The sequence below is a fragment of the Trachurus trachurus genome, assembly GCF_905171665.1.
Source record: "Trachurus trachurus genome assembly, chromosome: 11".
In the NCBI taxonomy this organism is placed as follows: Eukaryota; Metazoa; Chordata; class Actinopteri; order Carangiformes; family Carangidae; genus Trachurus; species Trachurus trachurus.
Window position 1 is genome coordinate 7001304 of NC_139904.1, and position 19323 is coordinate 7020626.

General features: G+C 39.9%; 3 gene segments (V, D, J or C); 2 read left to right on the plus strand and 1 right to left on the minus strand.

The window, feature by feature from the left end:
- Positions 1-222: 222 nt before the first annotated feature.
- LOC310993882 (Ig kappa-b4 chain C region-like) lies at positions 223-733 on the plus strand. The segment is given in 2 exons: positions 223-280; positions 411-733.
- A 993-nt stretch (positions 734-1726) lies between these two features.
- LOC310993883 (Ig kappa chain V-III region PC 7043-like) lies at positions 1727-5588 on the minus strand. The segment is given in 4 exons: positions 5543-5588; positions 5273-5329; positions 3572-3646; positions 1727-2034 (listed from the first exon to the last, which is right to left on the minus strand).
- A 2341-nt stretch (positions 5589-7929) lies between these two features.
- On the plus strand, positions 7930-13299 carry LOC310993465 (Ig kappa-b4 chain C region-like). The segment is given in 2 exons: positions 7930-7950; positions 12888-13299.
- The last annotated feature ends 6024 nt before the right edge of the window (positions 13300-19323 follow it).

Consider the following 19323-nt stretch of genomic DNA (forward strand, 5'->3'; position numbering starts at 1 on the left):
TTGTGATTCACTGTTTCCAATGTTGTTTGAAATCATTTTAGGAGTTTGGTCAGTGAGAAGTATTTTCCACTTGGGGAACATTTGATGGTTGTCAGATTATTTGGTAAATCTGTTTGTGTTACACCTGAAAACCAACTTTTGTAAATTGAAGATTATAAATGTTTCCCAATGAGCTTCATGTATTTCTAGAGTAGTTTGATATGTTTCAGGTCAAACTCTATGATGATTGTCTCTGTGCTGATGTGCATGAGAGGCTTCTTGAAGGGAAGTGAAACAATGTGTGAGTGAGTGACTGGTGGAGCAGAAAAACATCTGACAGAAACTCCTTAAAGGACAAAAGCAGCTCTCACACAGTAAAGGTGTCCAAGTGGCTGCTGTTGGATTGACAGTTTATGGTCTGTGTCTCCTAGGTGATGCCCGTCCCACCCTGACGGTGCTGCCCCCCTCCAGTGAGGAGCTGCAGCAGCAGGGGAAGGCCACGCTCATGTGCCTGGCCAACAAGGGCTTCCCCTCAGACTGGAGTCTGGTCTGGAAGGTGGACGGCAGCAGCAGCAGCAGCTGGGAGGAGAGCAGGAGCCCCGGGGTGCTGGGGAAGGACGGCCTCTACAGCTGGAGCAGCACCCTGAGGCTCCCTGCAGACCAGTGGAGGAAGCTGGGCTCTGTGACCTGTGAGGCCACCCAGGGCTCCCAGACTCTGGTCTCAGAGACACTGAGGAGAGACCAGTGTCCTTAGTCCTGAGCTGACTCACTGGGACTCTACTACTGGTTTTACTCTGTTCTCTCTAACACTCTCTTTTTCTTTCATTATCATGTTCTGTCTTTCTCTCTGATGTGTTTGAAAGTTTTCTATCATGTAATTTCACTATTTCCAGAAAATAAAGATCTGTTCATCAAATTAATTTTGATTCTCTCTTTGGTTGTTTTTTTTAACATCATAAGATGATGACTCTTGGTCAATTACATGAACTTCATCGATCTCTCCATACACAAAACAGTAAAAAAAAAAAAAAAAAAAGAAGAAGAAAAACATTCACATCTAGAGCCCACAAATGACTTTTTTCTCATACATTTGATATTTTTCAGTTAATACATTGGTAGCCAAGATTGGCAAATTGGACTAGTCAACTTCTCTGTTGTTTGACTGACAGAAAATATAAAGTCAAGTATCATCAGGATAGGGTGATATCCACTAAGTCTGCTCTTATCGTTCTCTTTATGACTGAGCCATGATATAGTTCAACTGTGATATTTTCTTCAATATTTCATGAAGGAAAATTTGACATTTGAACTGTAATGCTATCTGTAAAAAAAAAAAAAAAAAAAAAAAAAAAAGACCTTCATTTGATGGATATTTGGAGTTCAATTTGGAAGTTCTTTGGTCATGAATCTTTTGTTATAACATTGTTTTTGCAATAAATTAATTGAGTTTAGGTTTATTTGACTTTTTCTTCACAATGTATATTATATGAGTTGACACCCACTTAATGTGTTTGATTAAATATGAATTAATATGAATTGGAAAACTTAAAATGAGCCATTTGATTAAACAGTACTGGTTTGATAAAAAATTACCTTAAATTGTAAATTTAGTGAATGGAATATGTTTGAGGAAAGTCTTTTTACAACATGAGAATATGTTGAAGTCAAACCATGTTTTAGTTTCAGTGCGGCTGTTTAGTCAGATCAGTTCCTCTGCAGCTGAGGGAGGTTTTTGTACGACGTTGTATCACTGTGTGAACGGGGTGTTATCATCCTGTTGATAGTAATAAACTCCTGCGTCTTCAGCCTGAACTCCACTGATGGTCAGAGTGAAGTCAAACCCATATCCACTTCCACTGAAACGATCAGAAACTCCAGAGTGGCGGGTTGTGGCTGTATGAATCAGGAGTTTAGGAGATTCTCCAGGTTTTTGGAGGTACCAGTGGAGGTCATCATCAATATCTGTACTGGCTTTACATCTGAGAGAAACAGTCTGACCTAGAACAACAGACTGAGCTCCAGGTGACTGAGATAAAGTGGTTTCTCCCGATGAACCTGTAAAACATCAACAAGAGGAGAAGAGTTATTGAGATGAATCCATCTTGGAGAAAGATCAACATCCAAACAGAAGAGGATCATCTCTTGAACATGGAGAATAGATGGAAGAAGGTCAATGCTGCTGGTTTCAGTGTTTCTCCATCATAGCAGAACATCATTGTGGTGAACCTGGTTCCATCCTGAAGCAAAGTTTTCAGCAGAGAGTCTCACCCTGAACAAGGAGCCCCAGGGTGGCCAGCAGTAGAGTCACAGACATCATCATTGAGCTGCTGTGGTGTCAGTGGCTGTGAAAGGCCTGGACACACACTGATCAACACTGGCCTCTTAACGGCTGGGAGCAGAGAGGAAGGACACATATGCAAACACACAGAGTCACTCAACTGGAGCTGTCCTCAACACATCATGCTGTGTCCTCCTCACTGCTGGAACAACTCACTCATTCAATCATTCTCACTGATTAAAACTCTGGATATGGTTTCATATAAGAAATTTTAAAGTGCAGCCACTGATACTGTTGACTTATATATAAACAGCACATGTTCCTCTTATTTTGTCTCACAGTGTTAATCAGTCATCACCAGATGATTTTTTTCTCACTTGCTTAATGTTCATCTGCTATAACCAAATTGACTCCTGGAGTTCCACAAGGCGCCATCCTTGGTCCCCTCTAGTTTATATTTTATTTGTTGCTATGATCCATTTTTCTAGCAGTAATAAATATTTGATCAGAGCATCAGACATTAGATACCAAAGTTCCTCCTGAAACTGTTTATCAGCGAATTGTGTTCAAAGTTCAGTTTAATCCTCTGGCTACACTTTTGTCTGTGTCATGTACAGTTTGTGTTGTGTTTCAGACACATTATGTTAATGACAAAGCCAGTGTTTCTGCCAGAGAAAGCACTTGTGACATTGCAGATGTGAGGCTTCAGTGTGCAGAGACTTTAACATAGTCTGTGGACATTGATGTTTCCTTAATATTGAATCAGATGGATGTGTGGACGTCAGTGGAGCTGACTGTGCTTGATGTAGTTGTGATATTAATGGTCTGATTGGGCTTTTTCACTGGAACTGTGTGTGTGTGTGTGTGTGTGTGTGTGTGTGTGTGTGTGTGTGTGTGTGTGTGTGTGTGTGTGTGTGTGTGTGTGTGTGTGTGTGTGTGTGTGTGTGTGTGTGTGTGTGTGTGTATACTCAGTGAACTGTATCAGTCTCTGCAGTATCTTCCAGCTGCAGCAGTCAGTTCAGTTTCTGTTCGGTTTGACTGAGGGAGGTTTTTGTACGACGTTTTTTCACTGTGTGAACACATACTGACTGTTGATATAGTGAAGACTCTTACAGTAGTAAACTGCTGCATCTTCAGCCTGGACTCCACTGATGCTCAGAGTGAAGTCAGAGTTTGATCCACTGCCTGTAAAACGACCTGGAATTCCGGATTCTCGAGTGGAAGTGTTTTTGATGAGGAGTTTGGGTTTTTCTCCATCTCTCTGTTGGTACCAGTAGAAATTGCTCGTGCTAGAAACAGCTGGACTGACTCTACATCTGATGGTGACTGAGCCTCCTACAGCAGATCTCACTGCTCCAGGCTGAGTCACTGTGACCTGACCTCTGGACTCTGAGGACACAGAGACAGAAAGATAAAACAGAGTCATGGTTTTGTGGGCTTCATTTCAGAGGGACAGATGTTGATAGAGGAGTTGGATTCTCTGGACTTTACCTGTGAAGCAGCAGCAGAGGAGAGTCCAGATGAGGACGGAGACCAAAGTCATGTTTTTGATGAGGAGGATTTCTGTGTCTTGTGTTGTCATGAAGGACAGCTGTCAGTCATCCAGTCTTCAACTCTCAGGACTATAAACTCTCCCAGAGCACTGGAGCATGGTGCTGCTGATGCAAAGTGGCTCTCTATGGAAATGCTCTGACTGACTCCACCAGGGACTGGGATCAGTCTCATCATGCTGATTATCAATGGATCAATCAAATGATCATAATATTTATTGGAATTTGTTAGTTCTCATGTTCACTTGGTTTTATTTAGTTTGATATCTGAAAGAATTGCATGTGAACTGTAATTACACATTGCCTTGTTCAAACGTGACCTAAAATAGACATTTATTGTTTTGAATCACAACAGTTGGACATTTATGAAAAATTTAAACTATGGTATATAAAACAGCCAACTGTAAAAACTAATTTGGTATGACATAAAGTTAAGGTATAATTAACATTTTATTCAGTCTTGTATGTTAATAATTAATACATTATCTTATCCAATACAATGTCAACAACTATCAACCTAATAATAATGATAATCAATGTATTCCCTGATTTCTCTTATTGTGATTAAATATTTTAGTTGCATGTAGGATAGGTGAAAATAAAAGGATCAAGATTGTGTTACAATGTACATTAAACAAGTTAAAAAGGTGTGGCCATTGATTAAAATATTGGACATACTTTGAAATTCATCACCAGCATAAATAGACTTGACATGAATTAAAGTCTATTATATTCTTCAATTATAATTAACACTTAAAAATGTCTCAACGGAAACCTGGAAAAAGAAAAAAACTTGAAATAAACTTTAACTGCCACTGATTTACAACTGAAGCACAACAACATCATATTCTGTGTCCCTTCACTCACTGTGTTTATTGGGCAAACAAGTAAAAATAATAATAATCTAATTAAAATTTAGAATTCTGAAAAAAGTAACACTGATGTGTTTTCATGTGAACGTACTAACTTGTCTGTGATGTCTGTCCTTCTGACTTTAACTCAGTCTCATGAACTGTTTTAAGTGAGAACTTTGACTGAAATGAATGATTTTTCTTTTTTAGCTAATTGTAGTAAAGTCAAAATATTCAGTATGAAACATAATTACTACATGATGTTTGGTTCATACATTATATATGATCTTTTACTTTCAGTGCAGCTGTGGATCAAATCAGTTCCTCTGCAGCTGAGGGAGGTTTTTGTACGACGCTTTTTCACTGTGTGAACGGGGTGCTGTAACCACTCTGTCCACAATAATAAACTCCTGCATCTTCACTCTGGATTCTACTGATGGTCAGAGAGAAGTCAGTTCCTGACTGACTGCCACTGAAACGATCGGAAACTCCAGACTGACGAGTTGTTGCGTAATAAATCAGGAGTTTAGGAGCTTCTCCAGGTTTCTGAAGGTACCAATGACAGTAGCTGCTCATACTTGAACTGGCTTTACACCTGATAGAAACAGTCTGACCTAGAACAACAGACTGAGCTCCAGGAGTCTGAGTCAGGATGATTTCTCCTGATGAACCTGAAAAACATCAACAAGAGGAGAAGAGTTATTGAGACAAATCCATCTTAGAGAAAGATCAACATCCAAACAGAAGAGGATCATTTCTTTAACATGGAGAATAGATGGAAGAAGGTCAATGCTGCTGGTTTCAGTGTTTCTCCATCATAGCAGAACATCATTGTGGTGAACCTGGTTCCATCCTGAAGCAAAGTTTTCAGCAGAGAGTCTCACCCTGAACAAGGAGCCCCAGGGTGGCCAGCAGTAGAGTCACAGACATCATCATTGAGCTGCTGTGGTGTCAGTGGCTGTGAAAGGCCTGGACACACACTGATCAACACTGGCCTCTTAACGGCTGGGAGCAGAGAGGAAGGACACATATGCAAACACACAGAGTCACTCAACTGGAGCTGTCCTCAACACATCATGCTGTGTCCTCCTCACTGCTGGAACAACTCACTCATTCAATCATCCTCACTGATTAAAACTCTGGATATGGTTTCATATAAGACATTTTAAAGTGCAGCCACTGATACTGTTGACTTATATCTAAACAGCACATGTTCCTCTTATTTTCTCTCACAGTGTTAATCAGTCATCACCAGATGATTTTTTTCTCACTTGCTTTATGTTCATCTGCTATAACCAAATTTACTCCTGGAGTTCCACAAGGCGCCATCTTTAGTCCCCTCTAGTTTATTTATTTTTGGTTGCTAAGATCCATTTTTCTAGCAGTAATAAATATTTGATCAGAGCATCTCAGACATTAGATACCAAAGTTCCTCCTGAAACTGTTTATCAGCGAATTGTGTTCAAAGTTCAGTTTAATCCTCTGGTTACACTTTTGTCTGTGTCATGTACAGTTTGGGTTGTGTTTCAGACACATTATGTTAATGACAAAGCCAGTGTTTCTGCCACAGAAAACACTTGTTACATTCCAGATGTGAGGCTTCAGTGTGCAGAGACTTTAACATAGTCTGTGGACATTGATGTTTCCTTAATATTGAATCAGATGGATGTATGGACGTCAGTGGAGCGGACTGTGCTTGATGTAGTGGTGATGTTAATGGTCTGATTGGGCTTTTTCACTGGAACTGTGTTTGTGTGTGTGTGTCCTCAGTGAACTGTATCAGTCTCTGCAGTATCTTCCAGCTGCAGCAGTCAGTTCAGTTTCTGTTCACTTTGACTGAGGGAGGTTTTTGTACGACGCTTTTTCACTGTGTGAACACATAACCACTGTGGTAACTCTGACAGTAGTAAACTGCTGCATCTTCAGCCTGGACTCCACTGATGCTCAGAGTGAAGTCAGAGTTTGATCCACTGCCTGTAAAACGACCTGGAATCCCTGATGCTCGATTGGAAGTAACATAAATGAGGAGTTTAAGTTTTTCTCCATCTCTCTGTTGGTACCAGTGGAAAGAGCCCGCAGCAGGCCTGACACTACATCTGATGGTGACTGAGCCTCCTACAGCAGATCTCACTGCTCCAGGCTGAGTCACTGTGACCTGACCTCTGGACTCTGAGGACACAGAGACAGAAAGATAAAACAGAGTCATGGTTTTGTGGGCTTCATTTCAGAGGGACAGATGTTGATAGAGGAGTTGGATTCTCTGGACTTTACCTGTGAAGCAGCAGCAGAGGAGAGTCCAGATGAGGACGGAGACCAAAGTCATGTTTTTGATGAGGAGGATTTCTGTGTCTTGTGTTGTCATGAAGGACAGCTGTCAGTCATCCAGTCTTCAACTCTCAGGACTATAAACTCTCCCAGAGCACTGGAGCATGGTGCTGCTGATGCAAAGTGGCTCTCTATGGAAATGCTCTGACTGACTCCAACAGGGACTGGGATCAGTCTGATCACGCTGATTATCAATGGATCAATAACTTCATCATCAGAGTATTGATCAGAAAGTGCTAATTCTTATTTTTAATGCTTCTTAGGTTTTATGTGTTTGCACTAATTTTATTCTTAATATATTTTCCCAGATCTCAAAACAATTTTGTAAAAAAAAAATGTTTTCCTTAAAGGGACTACGAGGAGTTTCGGAAAGCGAAGTGTTTTCACATTACATTTCCCACAGTGAAATCTTGGACCAGTGCAAGACGGACGAAAGCGAAAACATTTGCCAAGAATGTTTTCATTAATCAAGAATGAAAGTTGGAGGTTCAAAGACAATCAGATACCGTCGTAGTTCCGACCATAAATGGCGATCCGCCGGCGTTATTCTCTTGACCCGCCGGGCAGCGTCCAGGAAACCAAAAGTAGGAAATGTTGGGCAACTTGACCACTAAATAATAATATCAAAATAATTATAAAGACCAAAAAATATATTTATCAAAAATAGACCCATTAACAAGTGTGAGTGATGTAGATTCATCCACATTAATATGAGACTCTTTTATAACCAAAAACTCCTCAGGGTCTCTTTAAATTTAACAGATATTAAAAATTTACAATTATACTGTGTTGTTGGAATTTGTCACATCAGCTGCCAAAACATTACAAACAGACTAATTCTGGTGAGTTTGTTTGTTTCAGAGTCAGAGAGCCGTGTCTCTACAGTGAGAGGTTTTTGTACGACGGCTCAATGACTTTGTATCACTGTGGTACACGTTCGGTGGAGGAACCAGACTGGATATTGGAAGTAAGTCAAAATTAATACATTTTGATTTTTTTTTTCTAAGGTGTTAAAATTAGAAAAATAAATCATGAACTTTATTGTTAGTGGGGTGTTTTCAATGTTGAAAATATATGTATTAAAATCCAAAAATGTTGAATGTTTTGTTTAAAAAGCAAAACTTACATTATATTTTACAGTATTAAGATTGTTTTTTTAATAAGGGGAAAATAGAGTTATTTGATGAAAACCTGTAGATTAGGTTCAGTGTTTCAGAGTCAGAGAGCCGTGTCTCTACAGTGACAGGTTTTTGTACGGCGGCTCAATGACTTTGTATCACTGTGGTGGACTTTTGGTGGAGGAACTAGACTGGATATTGGAAGTAAGTTAATATTTCATAGTCCTATTCATGATTTTTTTCTGAATTCTAATTTCTTAGATGTTAAAATTACAAAAACAAATATAATCTGTGTTGCTAGTGTTTGTTTTTTTAACATTGAAAATGCCCGTTTTTAGAATCCAACAATTATTCCTTTTAGATAAAGTGCAAATTTTGCAATATAAAGACGATAATTTGAAAATAAAAAAGTGAAAATAATAGCTATATTATAAAAACGTATAGATTAAGTTCAGTGTATCAGAGTCAGAGAGCCGTGTCTCTACAGTGAGAGGTTTTTGTACGACGGCTCAATGACTTTGTATCACTGTGGTGGACTTTTGGTGGAGGAACCAGACTGGATGTTGGAAGTAAGTTTCTGCAATAATACTAAAAAGAGTTTTTTCTTTTTTTAGTTTTTAGCAAATTAATCATTTTATTTTATTAACTATATTTTTCATATTTGTGTTTTTATTTCTCCTTCTTAATCGTGGAGTTAAACATAGGGCCTCTTTTCTAAAGGTTTCTTGTCGCATGCCTACCATGACTGAATTGAAGTTGAACTGTAGAAATGGTCAAACATCATTTGTTTTTTAATATATCATATATTTAATTTATTGTTTCGTAGTAATAGTACTAGTTTTTGAAATCCTTTTGAAATCTGTGATTCACTGTTTCCATTGTTCATTTAAATAATTTTAAGAGTTTGCTCAATGTGGAGTATTTTCCACTCGAGGAACATTTGATCGTTGTCAGATTATTTGATAAATCTGTTTGTGTTTCACCTGAAAATCAAACTCACGGAAAATGTATGATTGTTTCCTAAATGAGCTTCATGTATTTCTAGAGTAGTTTGTTATGTTTCAGGTCAAACTGTATGATGATTGTCTCTGTGCTGATGTGCATGAGAGGCTTCTTGAAGGGAAGTGAAACAATGTGTGAGTGAGTGACTGGTGGAGCAGAAAAACATCTGACAGAAACTCCTTAAAGGACAAAAGCAGCTCTCACACAGTAAAGGTGTCCAAGTGGCTGCAGTTGCACTGACAGTTTATGGTCTGTGTCTCCTAGGCAGTGTTGGGGCTAGTTACTTTAAAAAGTAATATATTACAGATTACATATTACTCTCAAAAATAGTAATGCCTTACACTACTATATTACTCCCTGGAGAAAGTAACTAGTTATATTACTAGTTACTTTTTTTCTACTTACTCTAAAATTGCCTGAGATGCATAAGATGGAAAGAGAGCAGACAAAGGAGGAGTCTTCTTGAAGGTCTTTATTAACCCAACAACAGGCTGGCCTACATGCTGTTTAACTTCCTCAATTAACATTGTCTAGTGCAAATACAAACAAGTGTACTTGTGCAATCAAATACAAAGAAATATTAACTTCCTTAATGTTTAATCAACAGTCTAGTGCAAACAATCAGTTTGATTGTAAATTTATAACAAGTACAAACAAGAAATATTAACTTCCTCAAAACATAAATAAAATCTTAAATAAAAAAGACTGGTCTTACCAGCACTGTGAAGAGGAGAGGTAAACTGTCAAAAATAAAACCAAAACACTGCAGAGGAGAGGTAGGTTGTTGAAATTACTTTAAGCATACAACAGCTTCAAAACAAATCAATTAAACTACTACTACAACTACTGTAGTGCAAAATATGAACGTCTTAATGTGTCAGCTTATTAATTTTGGTCAAAATAATGGTTGTACCTCATAAGGAGGATTTGCTCAAATCGCTTGTCTCCTAACCTGTTCCTCCTCGGAGTTAAAACAAGGCTCCCCAGGCTGAATAGCCTCTCTACTGGAGCACTGGATGCTGGTGCCGTGTTGTATTTTAAAGACAGGGCCTTGATTCTGGGGAAGTTGTCTAGGACCCCCATCTCTGACCCAGACTTCAGGTAGTCCATCACCTCCCTTTCAGGAGTCTGACTAAGAGATCCTGAATCCTGCTCTCCCTCAAACACAAAGAAGTCATCCTCGCTGCTGCTGGAGGCTGGACTTAGCTGTAGAGGCCTGACCTCCTGCTCCTCATTGTGGGGGGCAGCCACGGGGGCTACACAACACTCTGTTATCAGCAGAGTCCTTAGGTCCTCTCTCCTGGTCCCTTCCCTCAGCCACCGCATCTTAAACTTGGGCAGAGTGACAGCAGCCAGGAGAGCCTCCCTGCTGTCCAAAACAGAGGTGAAGCGGGTTTTGACGGCCTGTGAGAAAGAGATTTCAAAATTAGATATTTCTCTTAAAAAGGACAAAACATGTTTTTCTGTGTAAGGAGTTGACAGGTGGATGATGCAACAGGCATATTGACTATACCAGGTCTTCAAAAACACAGTACCAGTATACAAATCTTACATTCTCTAAGAGCAGTGTGGAATTTAGAAAACTGTGATACTGGAAGGATGTGCAATTGTGTATCTGACAGGTTTCTCTCATATCAAACAAAGTTCTAGTCAGTAAGTCTCACACACACAAACACACACACAGTACACACGGCTTACCTGCACTATGACATCAGGCAGATCTACCGTCAGCTGGGAGAGGCCAGCACGCAATGCCAGGGTCTTTGACATCAGAGACTCCAGTGTTGGTAGTAGATTGCCATAATAACAATCATTTTCACCTGGAATTAATGAATATGAATCAATTAATGATTTGCTTGTTTGATTCAAATGTTTAACAGTCAAAAAAAGTAAAAGGCAAGAAGCCATTGGTTAACAGGAACCTACGTATACTTAATCTCACCTTGTAATCGGTCCAAAGCTTTCGTAAGAGGTTTTGTGATTGTGCAGTATTCCATCAGGAATTTATACTCCCGCTCAGAAAAGGGTCTCAAACCTAGCTGACTGCAGAGAGTGGTTAACTGGGGCATGGGGATCTCAGTGATGCGGGCTATTGCATTGTGGAAAGAGTTCCATCTTGTTGCTGTAGGCACGATGAGCTTTTTTCCACATATGCTTTCAACTAGCTCTGCAGCTACCGTAGACCGGCTGGCCTTAGTCCAGAGGGCAGAGCACTTGGCAGTGGCACTTCTGTAGATTGTTTTGGTTGTCTGTTTGGTTTGGTTGGAGTGTGTGTTGGTCGCTGTCAACCATTTTTCAATGTCAACAGTTGAAATAAGATTCAGTGTGTGCGAGGCACATCTTATGTGAGGGGGGAGAGTAAATTGTCCTGGGTCTTGTTCAGTGGAGAGCACTTCTTGTACATTGGTAAATGTCACCTCTTCATCCTCCCCGGATCCCTCATCCTCGGAATCTTCTGCAGCTGCTGCTGCTGCTGCTGGTGGTGGCCGGGGCTCATACTCCCTGAATGTAAAAAGTGAAAGAAACAAAAAGAAATAAATTCATCATGTGTGGCCTATTCAATTAAAATGCAATCATATCATGTGTGTGTAGTTGATTATAATGCAATCAAATTAAACCATTCATGAACGTTACTCATTTGCAAATACAACTCTTATTCAACTGACCTGAAAGCCTTCACAAAGTTCGAGCCGTTGTCAGTGACTGTTGCGGTGACCTTCTCTGAAAGTCCATAAGATGAGTGAACCTGCTCAATTTCAGTAGCCACAACGTCGTATGTGTGTCGTCCTTTGATTCTTTTGCAGGCAAGGGCTGCTTTTGCACGATGGAAGTTGCTTGGGTCAATCCAGTGGGCAGTCATGCCTATATAGCTTTTGTTGTGACAAGTCCAGATGTCAGCGGTCGTTGACACATACTCAATGCTTTCAAACGTTTTTTTCAGCTCACTTTCCATCGTGGCATAACATTTATCAAGGTAGGTTGCAAAAGTTTTCCTGTCAGAATACGGCTGGTCTCTCCCTGCTATCGGTATTTTGCCGAGTATCTCACGAAAAGACTGCGATTCGACGGTTGAAAGCGGTAGCATCTCCTCTACTACGTAAGAGGCAACGAGCTTATTTATTTCTGATTTGGTGACCAGTACCTTTTGATCGAATGACAGTTTAAGCTGCTTGCGAGGCTGCTCGGTAAAGTCATCCCGTTGCTTGGCAACAAACTCGATGTGTCCGTGCTGTCTTTCGAGGTGTTTTTTCAAGTTGGAGGTGGTGTTCGAAGCGGTTGAGAGTAGCTTTTTTCCCGGGCAAAGGGTACATTGCACTACGACGTTATTTTCCTTTCGTTGCAAATATTGAAAATAGTGGTTGAATTTCCAGCCGGCGAACGAGGTTTTTTGCAGAGCGGTGCCTTCTTCAGGACGCGAGCTAGCAGCAGCAGCAGCAGCAGCAACATGCTCCGGACTTGTTGACTCCTCCATTTTTTACCCATCTGTCCTGGCGGGTGCCGCTGGCGACCAATCGGTGATGGTAAATGATACCTCGTGTCAAACCCCAACCAATCACTGATCCATTCACGCCCCCCCCTCCCTCCGTGCTGTTTTGTGTGATGCGTGTGTGGTGAAGTAGCTGGTAGCTACTAGCAAATGTAACGCAAGTAACGAGCCCGGAAAATTGTAATATTATTACTATTTTCAGTAGAGTAATGCCTTACACTACTAGTTACTTGAAAAAGTAATCTGATTACAGTAACGCGTTACAAAGTAACGCGTTACACCCAACACTGCTCCTAGGTGATACCCGTCCCACCCTGACGGTGCTGCCCCCCTCCAGTGAGGAGCTGCAGCAGCAGGGGAAGGCCACGCTCATGTGCCTGGCCAACAAGGGCTTCCCCTCAGACTGGAGTCTGGTCTGGAAGGTGGACGGCAGCAGCAGCAGCAGCTGGGAGGAGAGCAGGAGCCCCGTGGTGCTGGGGAAGGACGGCCTCTACAGCTGGAGCAGCACCCTGAGGCTCCCTGCAGACCAGTGGAGGAAGCTGGGCTCTGTGACCTGTGAGGCCACCCAGGGCTCCCAGACTCTGGTCTCAGAGACACTGAGGAGAGACCAGTGTCCTTAGTCCTGAGCTGACTCACTGGGACTCTCATACTGGTTTTACTCTGTTCTCTCTAACACTCTCTCTTTTTCTTTTATTACCATGTTCTGTCTTTCTCTCTGATGTGTTTGACAGTTTTCTATCATGTAATTTCACTATTTCCAGAAAATAAAGATCTGTTCATCAAATTAATTTTTTGATTCAGTCTTTGGTTTGTCATAAGATGATGATTCTTTGTCAGTGATATGAAATAACACTTGATCAATCCCTCCACTGATTTATATACACAAAACATTAAAAAAAACATTCACACCCACAAACAACTTTTTTTCTCATACATTTAATATTTTTCTATTAATAAATTGGTAGCCTTGAGTGGCAAATTGGACTAGTCAACTTCTGTGTTGTTTGACAAACAGAAATTTAATGTCTCTGTATCTTTTGGGGATATAAAGTCAAGTATCATCAGCATAGAGTGATATTTACTGAGTATGCACTCACTCTGCAGCTCTCCTTTGTTTCTCTTTATGACAGATGATATAGTTCAACTGTGCTTTTTTCTTCAATATTTCATGTGGGAAAATTAGACATTTGAACTGTAATGCCATCTGTTATAACATTGATTTTGCAGTAAATTAAGTGAGTTTAGGTTTATTTGACTTTTTTCTTCACAGTGTATTTTATTGATTGACATCTATGTGTTTGTTAAAATATGAATTGAAATGTTAACAACTCAAAAGGAGCCATTGATTAAACAGTACTGGTTTGATAAAATTACCTTAAATTGTAAATTTACTGAATAGAATAATTATTTGAGGAAAATCCTTTTAAAATTAAATTAAATCCCATTAATCATTTTTATAGTAATTATTCATATTTTGGTATTGATATTTTACTAATTTGATGCCACAGTTATTTGCCAATAACCGTCTTAATAATAACTTTACTTATAGTTGGTATAACCCCAACATAAATGGTGTTTCCTTTGTGAGGCATCATAATAAATCTTAATAACCTTTTCTTATAAGTTGTGCTAGAGCACAACATAAATGGCGCTTCCATTGTGAGGCATCATAACAATTCTTAACACTTTTCTTATAGTTGTGCCAGAGCACAACAATTGACTGACACCTATGTGTTTGTTAAAATATGAATTGAAATGTTAACAACTCAAAAGGAGCCATTTGATTAAACAGTACTGGTTTGATAAAAATTACCTAAAATTGTAAATTTTGTGAATAGAATACTTATTTGAGGAAAATCTGTTTTACAACATGAGAATATGTTGAAGTCAAACCACGTTTTAGTTTCAGTGCAGCTGTTTAGTCAGATCAGTTCCTCTGCAGCTGAGGGAGGTTTTTGTACGACGTTGTATCACTGTGTGAACGGGAGGGATTCATCATGTTGACAGTAATAAACTCCTGCGTCTTCAGTCTGAACTCCACTGATGGTCAGAGTGAAGTCAGTGTTGCTGGATTTACTTCCACTGAAACGTGCAGGGACTCCAGAGTAACGGGTTGTATCACTATGAATCAGGAGTTTAGGAGTTTCTCCAGGTTTCTGAAGGTACCACTGCATGTCATAAGTAACACTTGAACTGGCTTTACATCTGAGAGAAACAGTCTGACCTAGAACAACAGACTGAGCTCCAGGAGTCTGAGTCAGGATGATTTCTCCTGATGAACCTGAAAAACATCAACAAGAGGAGAAGAGTTATTGAGACAAATCCATCTTGGAGAAAGATCAACATCCAAACAGAAGAGGATCATTTCTTTAACATGGAGAATAGATGGAAGAAGGTCAATGCTGCTGGTTTCAGTGTTTCTCCATCATAGCAGAACATCATTGTGGTGAACCTGGTTCCATCCTGAAGCAAAGTTTTCAGCAGAGAGTCTCACCCTGAACAAGGAGCCCCAGGGTGGCCAGCAGTAGAGTCACAGACATCATCATTGAGCTGCTGTGGTGTCAGTGGCTGTGAAAGGCCTGGACACACACTGATCAACACTGGCCTCTTAACGGCTGGGAGCAGAGAGGAAGGACACATATGCAAACACACAGAGTCACTCAACTGGAGCTGTCCTCAACACATCATGCTGTGTCCTCCTCACTGTTGGAACAACTCACTCATTCATTCATCCTCACTGATTAAAACTCTGGATATGGTTTCATATAAGAAATTTTAGAGTGCAGCCACTGATACTGTTGACTTATATATAAACAACACATGTCCCTCTTATTTTCTCTCACAGTGTTAATCAGTCATCACCATTACACTTTTTTTTTCTAACTTGGTTAATGTTCATCTGCTATAACCAAATTTACTCCTGGAGTTCCACAAGGCGCCATCTTTAGTCCCTTCTAGTTTATATTTTATTTGTTGCTATGATCCATTTTCCTACCAGTAATAAATATTTGATCAGAGCATCTCAGACATTAGATATCAAAGATCCTCCTGAAAATGTTGATCAGCTGATTGTGTTCAAAGTTAAGTTTGATCCTCTGACAACACTTTTGTTTGTGTGCAGTGCAGTTTGTGTTGTGTTTCAGACTCATGTTTATGTCAGTGCCAGTGATTCTGCCACAGAAAGGGATTGTGACACTGCTTATATGAGGCCTCAGTGTGCAGTGATTTTAATACAGTCTGTGGACCTTGGACATAGGGGCTTGATAGTTGTAATGTTAATGGTCTGATTGGGCTTCCTCACTGGAATTGTTCTCTTAATATGAGGAAACTTTTGGCTTGTTGAGGTGGGAGGTAGACTGATGAAATGTGTGTCCTCAGTGAACTGTATCAGTCTCTGCTGTATCTTCCAGCTGCAGCAGTCAGTTCAGTTTCTGTTCAGTTTCACTGAGGGAGGTTTTTGTACGACGCTTTTTCACTGTGTGAACAGCTGCCAACGGCTGCTATCAAATTCTCCCTGACAGTAGTAAACTGCTGCATCTTCAGCCTGGACTCCACTGATGCTCAGAGTGAAGTCAGAGTTTGATCCACTGCCTGAAAAACGACCTGGAATCCCTGATGCTCGAGTGGAAGCAGTGTAAATAAGAAGTTTAGGTTTTTCTCCATCTCTCTGTTGGTACCAGGATAAACGGTGGTTGTTGCTCCCGCTCCAAACATAAACCTTCTGACCAGTTTTACAGTTGATGGTGACTGAGCCTCCTACAGCAGAGCTCACTGCTCCAGGCTGAGTCACTGAGACCATTTCTTTCGACTCTGAAGTCACAGAGACAGAAAGATAAAACAGAGTCATGGTTTTGTGGGCTTCATTTTAGAGGGACAGATGTTGATAGAGGAGTTGGATTCTCTGGACTTTACCTGTGAAGCAGCAGCAGAGGAGAGTCCAGATGAGGACGGAGACCAAAGTCATGTTTTTGATGAGGAGGATTTCTGTGTCTTGTGTTGTCATGAAGGACAGCTGTCAGTCATCCAGTCTTCAACTCTCAGGACTATAAACTCTCCCAGAGCACTGGAGCATGGTGCTGCTGATGCAAAGTGGCTCTCTATGGAAATGCTCTGACTGACTCCAACAGGGACTGGGATCAGTCTGATCATCCTGATTATCAATGGATCAATCAGTTGATGGGTATATTGATCAGAAAGTGTTTTTTAAATGCTGTTTAGGTTTTATTTGCTTGAGCTTATTTTATTCCGATTATATTTTCTCATGTCTTAAAACATTTTTGAAAATGTTGATTTTTCTTAAAATGAACAAATATTAAAAATTGACGATACTTATTCTCCTTTTTATACTGTGTTGTTGTTATTTCTCACGTCAGCTGCCAAAACGTTAAACAGACTAATTATGGTGAGTTTGTTTGTTTCAGAGTCAGAGAGCCGTGTCTCCACAGTGAGAGGTTTTTGTACGACGACTCAATGACTTTGTATCACTGTGGTACACGTTCGGTGGAGGAACCAGACTGGATATTGGAAGTAAGTGAATATTTCTTCATGAAATTTTATTTAATTTAATTTATTATCCTAAAATGGCAAAGAGAAGCACATACTTGGCTTTTTGTGATTTTTTGAAAAGTGAAAATATTTCAGTTTTAGGATCCAAAAATATTTATTCTTTTTTTTTTTTTAATCTGATGACAAATGTTGCAACATAAAGAGGATAAACGATAAAGAAACAGATACAAAACATTTATGTTAAAGTTTCATGATAAAATCTTGTAGATAAGAGTAGTTCAGTGTGACAGAGTCAGAGAGCCGTGTCTCTACAGTGAGAGGTTTTTGTACGACGGCTAAATGACTTTGTATCACTGTGGTGGACTTTTGGTGGAGGAACCAGACTGGATGTTGGAAGTAAGTTTCTGCAAAAATACTAAAAAGATTTTTTTCTTTTTTTAGTTTTTAGCAAATTAATTATTTTATTTTATTAACTATATTTTTCATATTTATGTTTTTATTTCTCCTTCTTAATCGTGGAGTTAAATGTAGGGCTTCTTTTCTGAGGTTTTCTTGTCGCATGCCTGTCATGATTGAATTGAAGTTGAACTGTAGAAATGGTCAAACATTATTTGTTTTTTAATATATTGTATATTTAATATATTGTTTCGTAGTAGTAGTACTAGTTTTTGAAATCCTTTTGAAACCTGTGATTCACTGTTTCCGTTGTTCATTTAAATCATTTTAAGAGTTTGCTCAATGAGGAGTATTTTCCACTCGAGGAACATTTGATCGTTGTCAGATTATTTGATAAATCTGTTTGTGTTTCACCTGAAAATCAAACTCACAGAAAATGTATGTAAGCTTCAAGTATGTCTAGTGTAGTTTGATATGTTTTAGGTCAAACTGTGATGATTGTCTCTGTGCTGATGTGCATGAGAGGCTTCTTGAAGGGAAGTGAAACAATGTGTGAGTGAGTGACTGGTGGAGCAGAAAAACATCTGACAGAAACTCCTTAAAGGACAAAACCAGCTCTCACACAGTAAAGGTGTCCAAGTGGCTGCTGTTGGATTGACAGTTTATGGTCTGTGTCTCCTAGGTGATACCCGTCCCACCCTGACGGTGCTGCCCCCCTCCAGTGAGGAGCTGCAGCAGCAGGGGAAGGCCACGCTCATGTGCCTGGCCAACAAGGGCTTCCCCTCAGACTGGAGTCTGGTCTGGAAGGTGGACGGCAGCAGCAGCAGCAGCTGGGAGGAGAGCAGGAGCCCCGTGGTGCTGGGGAAGGACGGCCTCTACAGCTGGAGCAGCACCCTGAGGCTCCCTGCAGACCAGTGGAGGAAGCTGGGCTCTGTGACCTGTGAGGCCACCCAGGGCTCCCAGACTCTGGTCTCAGAGACACTGAGGAGAGACCAGTGTCCTTAGTCCTGAGCTGACTCACTGGGACTGTCATCCTTGTTTTACTCTGTTCTCTCTAATGCTCTCCCGTTCTTTCATTATCATGTTCTGTCTTTCTCTCTGATGTGTTTGACAGTTTTCTTTCATGTTTGTAATTTCACTATTTCCAGAAAATAAAGATCTGTTCATCAATTAAATTTTGATTCTATCTTTGGTTTTTATAACATCATAAGATGGTGATGTTTTGTCAGTGTCATGAAACAACACTTGATCAATGGATCAACTGATTTATATACACAAAACATTTGTGGGATCCAAATGTGAATGTTTTTTTGTTTTTTTAAATATCTTTTTTCTCATACTTTGAATATTTTTCAATTAATACATGGGTAGCCTCAATTTGAAAGCAGGACTAGTCAACTACTGTGTTGTTTGACAGACAGAATTTTACAATGTCTCTGTATCCTTTGGGGATACACAAATATAAAGTCAAGTATCATCTGCATAGAGTGATATCCACTAAGTCTGCACTCATTCTGAAGACTGTTTAAATTATGAATGTTGATTTTAAAGTGCAGCCACTGATACTGTTGACTCATGTATATTAACATATGAACAGCACATGTTCCTCTTGTCTCAGTGTTATTACGTCATCGCTTGACTGATGATTTTTTTTTCTCACTTGCTTAATGTTCATCTGCTATGATAAAATTTACTCCCGGAGTTCCACAAGGCGCCATCTTTAGTCCCCTCTAGTTTATATTTTAATTGTTGCTATGATTCATTTTTCTACCAGTAATAAATATTTGTTCAGAAACTCTCAGACATTCGATAACAAAGTTCCTCCTAAAAG